Source organism: Myodes glareolus, chromosome 1, assembly GCF_982192425.1.
Source record: "Myodes glareolus chromosome 1, mMyoGla1.1, whole genome shotgun sequence".
Lineage (NCBI taxonomy): Eukaryota > Metazoa > Chordata > Mammalia > Rodentia > Cricetidae > Myodes > Myodes glareolus.
The window spans coordinates 135974064-135989719 of record NC_142026.1 but is presented as its reverse complement, the minus strand read 5'-3'; the positions used below and the strand labels follow the sequence as shown (position 1 = coordinate 135989719).

The following is a 15656-nucleotide window of genomic DNA, read 5'->3' as shown; positions in this document are numbered from 1 at the left end:
CGTAAGGGAAGCAGAATGAGGAACAGAAAACATTCTGAGAGGTCAAAGCAGACAAGTTGAGCAGATCCCACACTTGCCTGCGTCTGTCGTGGGTTAGGGAAGCCATTCCAGTCCCCAAACGCCCACTACATTGCAGGTTCAAGAACAAATGGATACTAATGCTGACATTAAATCTCCAGCAGACTAGATAAGAAAAAAACATGTATGCTGTCTTATAAGATGCTGTTGAATTTTGGTGGGAAACATTTCTGGTAGAATTGCAGAGTTGGGAAGAGCTTTCTGGAAGAGGGTGTGGTTAGCAGAGTCCCGGCACTCAGGGGCACCCAGGCCTGACTTCCGGTTAAGTCATTTGTTCATGTGTTGGCAGCATCTGTTGCTCTAAGTGATGCTCATGGTGGGTTCCCTGCTGCAGCTCACAAACCAGGGCTGTGCAACTGAGGAAGCAGATATTGAGATAAGGGGTCATGGTGCCCAACAGGACAACAGACACGCAGAAGGTTCCCCTGGGTTAATAACCATAGCTACGTGAGAATAACAGCAAGTCAAGTGTGCTGTCATCATGTGAATCAAAGTGTGTAAATCAAGTCACGCGCCAGCCTTAGCCTCTGTCACCACTGTGGAGTCTACACTGATTGAGAATGGCCTAAGCTGGCTGCCACAGTTAGGGATCAGAATCTTGTCAAATATTTCCTTTTCAAGTGAGTTACTATCATTTTCGACTGATGGCCAACTTTGTATGTCCGCCGTTGTCCTAATGTTGTTCCATCTATAAAGCTGGATTTTAATATTTTTCATGGGGTGACAATTTCTTTGGCTGGATTTTTACATTGTCTTTTACTTTCCTTTGAGAATTTTGAAGGATTTTAGTCATTTTCTATTTTGGGGACATTCATGTTGTATTTGGGTATTTAAGTTGGGTTTTTTTCCTTTTTTATATACAGTGTGATGTCATGTTTAGCCTATGTATTTAAACTCCCAAACTTGAGGGATTGTTTTCTAAAATTTTTATTAAACTTATTGAATTATTGGGTGGATGCATGTATGGGAATCTGGGGACAAATTGTGGGAGTTAGTTTTCTCCTTCAACTGTGGGTTCTGGGCAGCCGGGGATGAGGCTGGGTGGCTAGTACCTTTCCCTACTGAACTATATCACTGGCCCAGGAAATTGCTTTAGAGATTGTTTGAATGACTTGAATATCTTTGAGTTTGGGGACAGGAAAACTTTCCCTCCATGAAAGCAACTGCATTTGAACTTTGAAATTCTGGGTGATATGAGTTTTATTTTAATTTTATTTGTTCTGTTTCATTGTTTGCAGGGATAGAATTGTTGGATTGTATTCATTAGCTAGTGTTGTATAACTGTTAGTGCCAATTCCCTTCATTTCTTATGACATTTATTATGTCCCAGAATTCCACAGGATTAGGAGTCACCAGTGAAAGGCTTGGTTTCTCCTTCAGGGTGTCCCATGAGGTTGCAGTCCAGATGGGGAGATCCATCCGAGAGCCTGACTAGAGCAGGGAGCTCTGTCTGTAGGATGGCTCCTCCATTCATGTGTCTGGAGGCACAAAATCTCAGTTCCTCCTTGGCTGTTGCCAAAAGGCATGGCCTCTCATCACAGGGCCCTGCTCTTGGCTATTTGTCTCCAAGATGGCAGCTAGCTTTTCTCTGAGTGTGTGACCCAAATAAGAAAGCAAAGAGGGACTCTTAGCACCTGTGGGATCTACTACTCTACATCATTTATGTTGCTTTCACTTGAGTCTACCCATGAGATCCATCGTACCCACAAAAGATCCATCCTACCCTCAGGAAAGAAACTATCAAAGAACTCATGAGTGTATTTTAAACTACTGTCACTTGCAATTTGAAGTTGAAAAGAGAACAAAGGAAAAATGAGTTTACAAAGGCCGCTTCTGACCTTGCCCTCCTCCCTTTCCCTCCCCACTCCTCTCTTCTTCCCACTGCCTGATGGCTGTAGTCTTTCCATTCTCTCCAGCTTCCGTTGGTTCCCATAGCTCTAGCTTCTTAGCAGACACAGATTGGCGTCATCTTCCCCCTTTGCTTCAGATCTCCAGCTTTCACAGAAAGGCAACAACCAAGCTGAAGTGACCTCTGAAACTGTAAGCAAGCCCCCAATTTTGAATGCTTTCTTTTATGAATTGGCTTGGTAAAGCTGTCTCTTCACAACAAAAGAACAGTAACAAAGAGGAAGTCACCAAAGGCTTCATCAGTGTTCATTGAACACTTACCTAACCAACTTGGTATTCAAGGATACAGAACATTCATTTAGTCCAGTCTTCCACATAGTGTAGAATCTACCCTGAGTAAAGCCCTATCTACAGCAGAGATCTACATCCTAGACCCAATATTTTAGCCTTGAAAAGGTTTCTTTTCCTCACTCTTGGGAGTGACATCATTTGTTTACATAAGTTGTAAATTGAGTAGGGATGCATCACAATATCCCACAGCCCCATTTTCACAGTCGCACCCCTTGTGCTTTGAGCTCCAGGCTAGAGACGGTGTTAATGGGCTAGTCATTTGACCGCCAGTATGTGCCTGGACCAATGTGCCTATGGCTGACTACTACTGTGTAGTTCTCATCTGAAGAAACTAGACTTGGGGTTTCTGATTGACTTCTGTTTCTCCAGCACAGGTGGTAAGATTCGTATGTAGGACTCTGTTGCTCAAACACATATCGTGTCCATTGGAAAATGAGATTCCCGAACCCTTGCTGCCTTCTATCACTGAGCTCACCAGATGCCAGGTAGCAGTGGGCTTTACCTAGGACAGTGCGGAAAGGTTTTCTGTTCCTGTGATCACTGTTTTCATCAGTTTAACAGCTGCATCTTAATCTACTGCTATTTTAACTACCGCTGGCAGCCCTGCAGCCCACAGTCAGCGCCACACTGCTCCAGCAGTGACCTGGTGGGATCTCCAGTTCCCCCAGCGCTGGCTCTGCCCCTGCTGCCAAATTTAGCTTTTAACTAAGTCTCTGTCATTCTACTTACCAATAAGACTTGGAAGTTGGATGTTGGGGTGAAAACCACCTAGCTCAGAGAGGCTGAGAAGCAATCAGCTGACCTTCCTTTTAGGCCAGAGACCCAGCAGAGAACATCTCTCCATCCATCCAAAACCAAAAAGACCTTGAAACTCCAAGTTCTTCTCTACTCTTCCCTGTGTGTCTATCTATCCATCTTTTTGGCTTCTCAGTACTCTCTATGGCTAATTCCTGTCAATTAGTAGCTGGCTCCACCCCCTGATTCAAGTCTCGGGTTTCACAATGCTATCAAATAACCTGCAAGATGTCACGGCCCAGGTCCATCTGGTGGTAGCCTGGCAGGTCAGTGATGGTCATGGCAGATTCATTACTAGGGTAAAGAATGATTTCAGAGAAGGTATCACTTCCTGGGACTCAAGTTGAAATGTTACACTGTTTATTTGGCTCTGTATTCCTGTCCTGAGACTACATTTTTCTCCACAGTAAGATCAGGTGTCTGAGGTTCTAGATGCACGGAGTAAATGAGTGCGTGGCTCAATAATGCAGAAGCAATAGGAATAAATTGCGATTGTTTTCCACTTGTCTACCCCAGTGTTAGAATTGCGTACGTAGCCGCCCAGAGATCTCTTCAGACAGTGGGTAAATGTATTCATGTGATTTCGTAACACGGTGTTTTAGCAGCACTTCTAGGACATAATGTCGTGTGTAGAGATCAATGGCAAGTCTATCAGGAATGGGGAAGTACTGCGGAAATCCCCTCTCAGAGGCTCCCTTCCCAGACCACCGGAGCTCGTGCACACTGACATGTGAAATCTCTTACTCTTGGGAGCACCGAGATTTTAGTTTCCACTAAACACAGAAGCGTTTGACTTTGCTAAAACTCAACACAGTGTATATCTGGAGATCAAATAACATGACTTTACTGACATGTAAGCCTTTGGTTGTATCTTGACTCTGACTCATAAAAGCATTAATTGATATCCAGAGGAAATCCTGTGATGCATTGTTCTTTCCTGGGGCCTTCTTACACTGTATCTGAATGACCTCACTAACTTTTATGACTCCGATGTGAAGTGTTGACATGTTTAATACTGGGAAATAGTGACAAAATATGAAATACATTGTAGCCACTGACCTAGAATGAAGGAACCTTAGCTGTGAGAGTGAATCAGTAAGATTACTGGTGAGAATCAGTAAGTCAAACGCCTTTGCCTTATTTGGAGTTATCTTGGACTGGACTGGAGTATATCTTAGAGATTTTTTTAAAAAAATTAATACTTGAATTTGAAAGAATGGTGTTCTGTTTTAAATTAGAAATCAAGGAACAAGATTTAATAACAACTAGAAAGATCAAACACTAACAAGAAGCCTTTAAAGTCACATTCCGCTAGGGAAAGAAGAAGGACTTTCATTAGGCACTCAACAGTCCCTGCTTCCTGAACAAATGTGCCTGTGTGGCAAAGATCTGGGTTTCAGGGGACCAGTGGAGGGTGTGCCTTGGACCCTCACCTACACAGGCCCCTCTTGGACACTCCTAACCAGGAGCACCTTCTTACACTGCTTCCCTCAGATGGGGTCTTAGCAATGTGTACGCTCAAATTATAAAGGCCGCACCAAACCTAGCTTCATAAAAACATAGAGTTTGCTGATGTTGTATCTGTGTTGAAAACGGTGACTTTGAGCTACTCAGTGCTAGTCACACTGTGCTATTGGGGATTTTAGGGAGATGAGAGAGGCACCCCCATTTTCAGTCTTTATATAGGAAAAGAGTCAGGGAAGATGCAAAGATTTAAATTATGTTTGCATTAAAACTTAAATTAGCCAATAAGATAGAAAGCCTTTTATCAATATGTTGCATTTAGAAATGAAAAGCAAGCAGACGGCCGGTGTTTATTAATGTAAGGACAAGGGGAACTGTTTTCTTTGCTCTTCCTTCTGTTTGTTTTCATTTCAGAGCAGCTTGAATTGGGAGACGGGCTCTTATATAGCCCAGGCCGGCCTTAAACTTAGTTTGTAACCAAGCAAGTCCTCACTAGGACCACAGGTGTATACACCCATGCCTGGTTTCCTTTGTTGCTCTTTAAGGAAATCTTAGTTTAATTTAATGAAAATACATTCATTGCAATGAAATATTTTGTCAGCTATATTGGATTTGTTCTTTCTTAAAGAACTGGACTTTAATTAGAATCTGGACTCCGAATACATGTGACTTGCACCATGATGCATTCAAGGAGACGCCAGACAAGATGAGGATCCCTTGGGATAACTAAACATAGGCTATGGGCATGGAACCCCAGGCTCTGCTATTCCTCCCTTGCCATAACCGCCTGAACCTACACACACGCCACAAGCAGACCCATTCCATGTTGATATGTTAATTTTTAATCTATAAAACAGTTCTCATCAAAAAGCATTTTTGAAAGAAAATCAATGCTAGGAAATGTCAAAAAATATGCATTCCTTGTTTATTTGACATGTGTCCAAAATTCTAATTTCAACTCTAAGATTGGCTCATTTGCAGATTGGAAGTAAGTCTTGCTAGACTTTGTGCCTGCAAGACAGCTTGGCGTGCAAAGATAGAACGCTTCAGAGAGTGTTTGTTTTAATTAAAGAAACCTTTCACAAATGTACAAGCCAGTTCCCAAATACCATTCCTCTGCAAAGTGTTTGTCAATTGACAAACATTCCTCGAAAGATAGCCCTCTGTGGTTTGAAGAGTATGCTTATAATCCAGCACAGATCTGGCCATTCTACTTGTCTCTAATCAGTTTTTGTTTAAATAGAGGGAAGTATTGTTCTGTTTGGATGTGAGTCTTCTGAGAAGCTCCTGAGCTGAAGACTTAGTCCCCAGCTAGGGTTGCTGTGATTGGGTGGAAGGGCTCAAACCACATCAATACATGAGTCCCTACCTGAATGGGGCCTGAGAAGTAGAGACTGTTTGCAGGCAAGTAGTCCCCTGGGGCATCATTTTGGAAGGGACTAGTTTATTCCTAGGCCAGCCCTCTTCCCTCTTGTTCGCTGCCCCTCCCTGCTGCCCTGAGCTCAGCAGCTTCTCTCCACCCAGTGCCCAGAAGTGCTGTGGTCCTCTGACTGTGGTTGGAGAGCAACATCACACGAGCCAAAGGAAAACTCTTTCTTCCGTTACGCTTTTCTTTACCATGCATTTTTTCAGCTCAGCCAAGAGCTAACTCGAGTATGAAATAATTTTATCTTTTCAAACTGTTAAGATCCAGGTCTCTGGTTAATATGTTAGGAAGTCGGTGTGGTCACAAATTGACTGAAGACCCCTAGTCTAGCTATCTCTGTGAGAGCTCACAGCACTCCAGAATAGACTCCACCGACTATTGAATTTTTGAGTTTGTTTTGATGGTGTCTGAAAAGACCAAAATAGGTACAAGACATCCCAAGACCGGGTTCTCAGCACAGAAGAGACTTATTGGCTCCAGAGGGACAAAGGGCAGGGGATAGGAGACAGTCGGACTGGGACTGAACGAGGACGTGATCTAGCCAGATTCTCAGAATTTGGCCGGATTCTCTGACTGTGGCTGGCCCGGGGTCTTTCTGAAAAGCCATTGACTATGACACTGGGACCTGTTTCCTCTGCATATGCTGGATTTTGGGGATCCAGTCTGTTTGGACGCTCGCCTTCCTGGACCTGGAGGGAGGGGGAGGGAGCTGGAGCTTCCCACAGGGCAGGAAACCCTGACTGCCCTGGGGGATGGAGGGGAAGGAGGAGGGGAGTGGGGGGAGTGGGAGGGTGTTGGGAGGGGGGGCGGAAATGGAAACTTTTATAATTTAATAAAATTTACTAAAAAAAAAAAGAAACAAGGAAGAGGGGGAGAAGGGATATTTGTCCCGAGGGACAAAGACCTGCCTCTTCACAGAAAGGACAGATGTGGCCCATAGGCAAATGGCAGCTTATAAAGGGAAAAAGGGAAACCTCATGCTAAAATGAGTTGGTTAATTTTGATTAGGCATGTTAATTAGGGTAGCCAAAAAGGGGCTTTTGATTGCTTGACTTCAACACTTCGATAGCTGGACCTTGGTGGTCAGCCTTAAGAGGAGGAAGTGACCAAATAAGGGAACAGACATTGGTGACTAGCTTTAGGAATGTAACCTAACAGAGCAAAGCAGAGGGAATGGGAGAACGCAAGGCCTGCCAGAACATCCATATTGTGCGTTACAGTTGCTATTGAGCAATACGGATGCACTGAAGAACATTCTTTCTGACAGAGCTGGCCTGGAGAAAGGTGAGGATAGCTATCCCAGGACGTAGCCTTGGCAATCCCTAAGTCTCCTGTGTCTCGACTCCAAACACTTTGACCTCTGCACCTGTGCTTAACACAAGAAATCTGGAGTACAAGAAGGTAGAACAGGCCAGGCCTGATGTGTGCCTGGAATCCCAACACTCAGGAGACAGAGGCAATTTTATCAGCCTTCCAGGCTAACTTGAACTGCATAGAGAGATGAGGGCAGGGTTGCATTTTGCAAACCAAGGATTGATCTCGTAGCATGGGTTCTTGGGGCTGATGTAAGGGAATGAGGAACAGGGTTGGAGCGCAAGTGCCAGCTAGCAGTGAGCTCAGCCAGGTGGCAACCAAAGAAAATTTGGTTTTGGCAAAGGAGTCTCTGTGTTTAATATTTAAATGGGAGGAGGAATAGGTGGCTGCTTCATTTGTCAGGTGCTGTGATTGGCTTAGGTCAGAGACAACTGTCTGGTAAGTTCCAGACCAATGTAGCCTCAGCATCTGGGCATGTTCGGTAGAGGGGACACACTCACAGTTTACCAGCCCACATCGCTGCTAATGTCTCTGGAAACTGACTTGGCCACCATTCACAAGTTCGTCTTAGCTGGGGTTGTAGCCAGGGTTGGCAGAGTGCTTGCCTAGCATGTGTGAAACCCTGAACTGAAGCACCCTAGAGGTGGAGGTGGTGATACATGCCTGTAATCCCTGTCTTTGGAAGGTGGTGACATCAGGATCAGAAGTTCAGGTCATCTTTAGTTATGTAGAGAGTTCAAGGCCAACCTGGTCCACCTTCTGACACCTGTTCCAACTGTGGCATCTCTTTCTACCTTACATGTCCCAGAACCAAAACTACTCCATTTTGCTTCTCTTCCTTGACTGGAAATGGAGTGAGAGCACATAGATAAACGTATGGTCACATAACTATAGCGCACAGATAGACGTATGGTCACATAACTATAGCACACGGATAGACATATGGTCACATAACTATAGCACACGGATAGACATATGGTCACATAACTATAGCGCATGGATAGACGTATGGTCACATAACTATAGCACACGGATAGACATATGGTCACATAACTATAGCACACGGATAAACATATGGTCACATAACTATAGCACATGGATAGACATATGGTCACATAACTATAGTGCACAGATAGACATATGATCACATAACTATAGCACATGGATAGACATATGATCACATAGCTATAGTGCACAGATAGACATATGGTCATATAACTATAGCACACGGATAAACATATGGTCACATAACTATAGCACACGGATAGACATATGGTCACATAACTATAGTGCACAGATAGACATATGGTCACATAACTATAGCACACAGATAGACGTATGGTCACATAACTGTAGCACGCGGATAGACGTATGGTCACATAACTATAGCACACAGATAGGTGTATGGTCACATAGCTATCATGCGTGAGACAAATTGGAGCAAAGACAGTCACGTCACTTTGTGTAGGATTAGCAGTTTTTGATGTGCAAGCCTGCAGCTTTTGCAGCAGTGGAATGCTGCGAGTGCATCTTCTCAGCTCCACAAAAGAACTGCCTTATGTGTGCTGCCTTTTCCAAGACAGGTGTTTCAAGAAACAACTTGAGATTCAAATTATTCCCTTCATGTTTTTAATGCAGAGTGCTAAGTAGCATACCGCCAGCTCTAACGAGCTTCTGAGAGATCAGCTTCAAGGTGGGTGGGCCGGGGTGTTTTCCTTGTAGTGGGGAACTGATAAATGATTCTCAAATCATATGCTATGTTTGTCTCACATGTATTTTTGGTACTTTTTCTTCAGAATTTCATATGCGTACAATGCATTTTAATTCTATCTGCCACTTCCTCCCGCCTCCAACTTTCCCCTGCCTCCCTTACATCCCCATCTCTAATTTATGTTCTCCTGTGATTTTATTGTTACATGCATACAGCGTGCGTGCGTGCGTGAGTGTGTGTGTGTGTGTGTGTGTGTGTGTGTGTGTGTGCCTATTAATCTAACTAGTGTTGGTTATATGAATGTAGGGGTGACCACTTGGGCATGCTCAGTCTGTTCTGGGGCTTGTCACTGAAGGAAGCTGATCCTCCCTTAGATGTCATTGACAGCCTATCACTCCTCTGCTAGAGATGAGGACATGTGAGCCTTCCCCTGCATTCATGCTGGGCTGTTGACCTGTGTGGGCTTATGCAGGGGACTAGAGCACCAGCCCAGCCATACCCAGAAGGCACTTGTGGTCCTCTGCTCCTTACACTTTCCATACCTCCGTCCATCATGTTCCCTGACCTTTGGGTGTAGAATAATGTTATAGATGGTCTGTTTGGGGCTGAATACTCCATAGTCACTTATTCTATGCACTTGGGCCAGTTGTGGCTTGTGGTAGCCCACGTGTGGCTCAGTTTCCATCTGGAGTCAATTCTGAGTTCAAACTTGGCCTGCTCTGCTTGTCCCAGTACCCTCGAGGGCTGTGAGAAAGTTCTGATTAAGCCCATGAGAAAAGAGCACACTAGCTAGTAGAAAGAACGCTGCTGACGCCAAACCTCAGGAACACGGGGACAGAAATTGAAACTGCTCACTCAAGGACAGGAATGGTCTTGTGATTAGATACTGACTGACCATCTGGGTTGTGCTTTGTGCTGCTTTTCTATATAAGCAAAATCTGAAATGAACTCGGGGCTGTGCAGAGTAAGCTGGCAGTCCCCCAAATCTATCCTGTTTTCCGTCTCCATCTTTCAGGCTGACATTTCCCTAATCCTTACACCTCTACCCAGATCCCCCAAGCTGGTTTTGCTGGAGCAGGCTCCGACAGTGGTTCTCTGTGACACTGTCTGTCTGCTAGTGCAGAGAGAACCCTATTTAATGGGTGACAGAGTTAAACTAGTCATGAAAACTTGTGGCTAGTCCTGGCTTGCGTCTCAATTGCATTTCTGAGAGTGTATTTTTATAGTAAAAATCCTTTTAATTCTAAAGCTGCTATTGACATACTTTATGGGTTTATGATCAATTAGGGGAGATAAGATGTGTTTTTATGACTGTATGTGTGAAGTAACTTGTCGGAGAATCTATTAAAAGAACAACATATTCTAACTTTTCATAGGATAAGTATTGGGGGCCAGAATAGTTTCTTATACAGGATGTATATCTCATAAAACACTGTGTCAGATATTGTACCATCACAAAGTAACTGTGCTATTTAGATATTTGGTTTTATTTTCATATTTGAACAAACCACTTCTGCACAAGAAGAAAGGTGACACTGCTATAACTTGAGCCCAGCCAGCCAGAAATGATCCCAACTGAGTCTTCCTCCTATCCCAGCATTCTGAGTGCTGGGCTCTCTCCTCTGTCTTAGGGACACAAGCAGCTACACTCTGTCTCATTGCGCTATGATTCTAGTCCCTTCTCCTAAGTCCTCTGTCTTCCGGTGGGAGCCCCACAGACACACTGTGTTCTCCCTGTTGTTTCTCCGGCTCTGCTTCTCATTAGGCTCTCCCCTAGACACCGACCCTGAGGGAGCTGGACGCTGCTACCTGTCTGTCCTGCCACATCCTCCATCGTTCCTGCCTCTGCACCAGCTCCCTTGTTTTCCCCTCACTATCTCCTGGAAATGACCTCCTGGTTCTGATGCTCATCCTGGCTCATACATCTCACTCCCTATTATATTTCTCAGATCTACTTGGCGTCTTATACACCAGAATTACAGGGTGTGATCATCAGAGCAGGATGCTTTGCTCTCTTGTTCTTTGTTTTTATTGTGGTAAACAGATATGACAAAAGTTTCTATCGAGTCATGTAAATGCTCACACCAATAACACTGGAAGCTTCCACAGTGCCCACACGCAGCGACTCTCCACTCCAGTGACTTCTCACGGAAGCCTGTCTGACCTCGTCCCCCGCCCCCACTGCAGCCCCTGATCGCTTCCAGACTCCTTCTGTCTCTATGAATGCACCCGCTCTGGGTATTTTATATTAGCAGAATCATATACTGCATCCTGCTCCTCCCTTAGCACCAGTGTTTCTAAGGAGCTTCCGTGTTGTACCATGTGTCAGACTCTTCATACAGCCAAATAGTGTCCACAATAGGTGCATACATCAGACCAGGTGGCATTTTTTGTCTCCCTTTAACCTTTTTTTTTTTTGAACCTTTAATGTTTTTTCTTTACCTGGGGATAGCCCTACTTGCTCTGGATCCAAACTTAGGCAGACTCTCTGACTTTTGGTCACTTTTCAGTGGTCAGAAACTCAGAACCACTCCAACTCCCAAGTATAATATCAATTCTCCTAAAACATCTTTCCACAAGTAATAAACGTGATTTAATATGTTAAACCTCCTGCCTCTGCATGCACTGCAGGGCCCCCAAATGGGCTGACCTATTTTACATTTCTGTCCTGGGGACCCGTCAAGTCTTACCTGTAGTGTAGACACAGAATTTAGTGAAAAAAGTAAACAAATAAATCAGTGCTCATAGAATTACAAAATATTGTCTGGATTATTATTAACCATTAAAAGTGGCTGTTTGGGTAAGAGAGGAGGCTTTTCTTTGCAGTTTAAGGTCCTCTCCAGCACAGGTCTCCAGGCATGTAATTAGAATATTTTACTCTTTTGTAACATAGAAGACTACTGTCTGAGAGTATGAGCTATGATCTTCCTTAATTAAATACTGAAATATTTACTAAAAGAACTTAATAATGTGATGTGTTAGAAATACAGGCAGTGGAGCCTGAAAGGTAGCTCAGTAGTAGGAGCACTTTGCCTGCCTAAGAACCAGGGTGCCAGCCTCAGGACCCACGGCAGAAAAGCAAAAGCCAGCTCCTAAAAGTTGTTCTAAGTCGTCAGCTCGCATGCCATGTTCACACACACACACACACACACACACACACACACACTGTATACACACACACACTGTATACACACACACATTGTATACACACACATTTATACACACACTGATAATAATAATAGAAGCGATGTTCTACAGCACACCAGAGTAACTGCAGTTCATAACTGGTCCTTGTTTTGTAGCAAACTAAAAGAGAGGAAGGAGTTCAAAGGCTCCCAACACAAGGAAATGATCAGTTTCCGGAGGCGCAAAGGCTAGCTACTCCGACTTGATTGTTACACAACACACGCATGGCCTTATCACACAGCAACAGCACACTATGTACAATCGTCATGCCAATCATACGTTTTAAAAAGAGAAGGAAAATCGCAGACAGATGAAGGTAGCCTGACAGGTAATTGCGTTAGACAAACCCACCCACCATCCTGAAAGAATGTTTCCTTTGGGTTTGGTGGGGGCAGGGGAGGGGTTTGCTTTTTACTGGCCGAGTCGGAGGTGTGAAGACCACGTCTACAGTCCTGGCTACCATTCTCAGTATGAGCATGGCATGCAGGTGGCCCTGTGCAGCTTCGCTTAAGCTTGCGATCTGCATCCAGCACACCTTCCTGTCATACCCATCTAATTGAATGGCATAGTTAAGAAAAACAGGAGTGAAGACTTCTGGGGGATTTCATTTACGTCCTGAAAACAAGCTCCGTGAAAGATGTCTTCAGAGGGACTGGATGCAAAAGAAGTGAATTTCAAGGTTTTTGTATCATCCTTAAATAGCTTAAGTAATTCCTAATTTACAGGAAAATGTATCCCAATGCTACTGTCTGAATTCTAGGCATTGTATTCTCACTGTTATTTTGTTGTTTTTATTTTTTATTTTAAGGCAAGGTCTCACTCTGTAGCTCAGACTGGCCTGAAACCCCCTAAGTAACCCATGTTGACCTTGCACTTGTAGCAATCCTGCTGTCTCTCACGAACCTCCAGCTTCACAGTGTTATCACTGGGTCTTGTGTACCTAACTCTGTTTCCACAAGCTGGAGACTGGCTCCTGTGGGGCCCAAAACCCAATGCGCCAATGCGCCGGCACAGCAAAGCAGTGTGCTCTCCCTTTTCCGACCAAATGAGGACCCCAAGTCAGCACCTAGCAACGTCAGTCAACCCCAATTCTAGTGCCCACACTGCCACCCTGTGGTCCCACGGCTGGAGGAGCGCTCAGCACCAAGGAGAGCGCCTTTCTCACACAGGCGGCCATCTTGGAAAACACGGACTCCTGAACCGGAATGGGCTTTGTCCCTTGCCGTTTTTTTCACTGATTCACTGATGACCTCTAGGGCGCTGTGACGCGCTTCCAGGAACCGTGGCAGCAATGTGACTGCTGATCTTCCACTCTGTTCTGCCTTTCATTGGAGCCAAGGACTCTGCTTGTTGGTTCCTCAAAGGTTACTGCCCCTCTGCCAGGAGTGAAGATCTGATAGGAGGCATCTCTGGCCTGGACACGTGAGCCTACTACACCAGCCTCTGATCTGTTCATCTGTGTGGTAGCTTATATCCTGACCAGACTAAGAAGCAGAATGTGGCTCGTTACTTTCATGCCTGCTTTATGGATTTGTTTTGTAAGGAGAAAATGAAAGAATCAAGGAAGACTACAAGCTGGTGAGGTGAAAGACAGACAAAAATGAATGTACTCTGTGCCCCTCCTACTCGTGGACTGGCCTGGAAGAATCACGAAGGAAGGAGCTGTCTCTGAGGGAAGCACAACTCCCAATATCCTCCAGAAGTCATTCATCAAGTGGGCTTGCACTTCCACAGAGAGCAATTTCCTCCTTCCTCTCTGTAGAAACGGAAGCTGGTCCAGGATGCCCTCCACACACTTTAGGAAGAAGATAGAATTGCCCCTGACACAAGTTCTCCTTTGCAAAGCCATATTGCTTATTGTCTAGCACTCAGAAAGCCCAGGAATTTGATAGCAGCCAAATTCTTCTTCTCTGGTTCTTTTCAGGTATTAGTGCTAAAATAACAGGCCTGTCCTCAGACAGCCTGCCTTAACTATTCCTAAGCTACCTACACAGATGATCTAATCCACTGATAGACTGTCTCAATCCCTAAAGAACTGCAGATGAGGGTTTGTTTTAGACAGAGTCTTCTGTAGGCCAGGTTAGTCTTGAACTTGCCATGTAGGGGATGATAACCTGGATCTTCTGATCCTCTTGCTTCTGTCTCCCAAGTGCTGGGTTACAGGCATGCATTGCCCTGCCCCGTTTATACAGATCCACAGCATGCTCTTTGCTAGGCAAATATGCTCCAAACGGAGCTATGTCCTCCTCCCTAAAGAACTCTTCACCAAGTACAAGCTGACAGTTTTGCATCCCACCTCTAAGAACATGAAATATGCCCCTTCATGTGAGCAGGCCTTTGTGCTGCCACGGCCCAGTCATTTGGAAGCATTAAGAGGAACGTCTCAGTACAGTCAGTCTCTTACAGAAATGAGATGAGATGCTGCTTGTTGAATCTTTGAAGAATGTAAAGTACTTGGGATGGATGCTTCTCAGACAAGAGATCACCGGTTATTTATTTATCAGTTTTTAGAGCATTCTCACAAGCAGCTTTCCGTGTAAATAGGGAGGTGTTAGCAGAGACTATAGTCGGGAGATGACTGCCTCTTGGAAAGGAATAAGTCTACATCAAAGCAAGCTTCTGAAAGACCCTTTCAGGAGACCCGGCCGGGCCTTTGTATAGGTGGCATTGTGCCCCTGGGAAGAGCAGGGGGATTTAATCAATAAGAAAGGCTGGAGTGGGAAGGTAGCGTAAAGAGATAAGATCTCTGCTAGTTACCCTGAGTCTATCTACCCGGGAATCCACTTCCCATGATGGGCTGAAGGGAAACCTCTTCACATACTGAATGTTAGCAGATTTTTTTTAAAGGTCTCTGAATTGGTGTTTTCAGGCTCCGTGTGTGCTTTCAGTTTAGTCTAAAGAAGCCAGAGGGTGTTTTTGTAAGGTCTCCCCGAGGCATCAAACTTCCATAATGGACATAATTTAAATAAACCGCTTACTGAGGAGGCTTTTAATTTCCTGAGCACCATTTTAAAGACCATCGATAGATACATAACCAGACACCAGCAGGGACACACTTGTTCCAGGAAGTTAAGGAACCCAACAGCAGGAAGTCTCCACTAATGTTCACTTACCTTCCCAGTCCACACAGGCTTGGTCCACCCGTGCCTGGTGCCCAGCCCAACCAGATTTACTTATCTTGGGTCAGTGATAGAATCGATGTGGGCTCCAGCAAGCTGGAGGCAAACTCTGCCTTCCCTTAAGATAGCCATTGCCCCACCCAGCCCCTTTTTTGACAAGTGTTTGTCTTTTGGGCCGCTGACCCATTTCTGAGTGAGAAAAGAACTCTGAGTAGTCCAATACGGATGCATTAAGCCCCAGGATCCTTGCTATAGCCGGTCTGAGGAGGTCTAGACTTTCTGTCCTTGGCTACAGGACTCGGTAAATCAGTGTTCAAGCCACCTGCAGAGGAGGAGAGTATGTGTCTTCTCCATTTAAGTCAGA

General features: G+C 44.8%; 1 protein-coding gene across 3 annotated transcripts in view; it reads left to right on the top strand.

Moving 5' to 3' along the window:
* Prkn (parkin RBR E3 ubiquitin protein ligase) overlaps positions 1–15656 on the top strand; it is a 1186369-nt gene that overhangs the window by 1003149 nt on the left and 167564 nt on the right. The window lies entirely within an intron of this gene.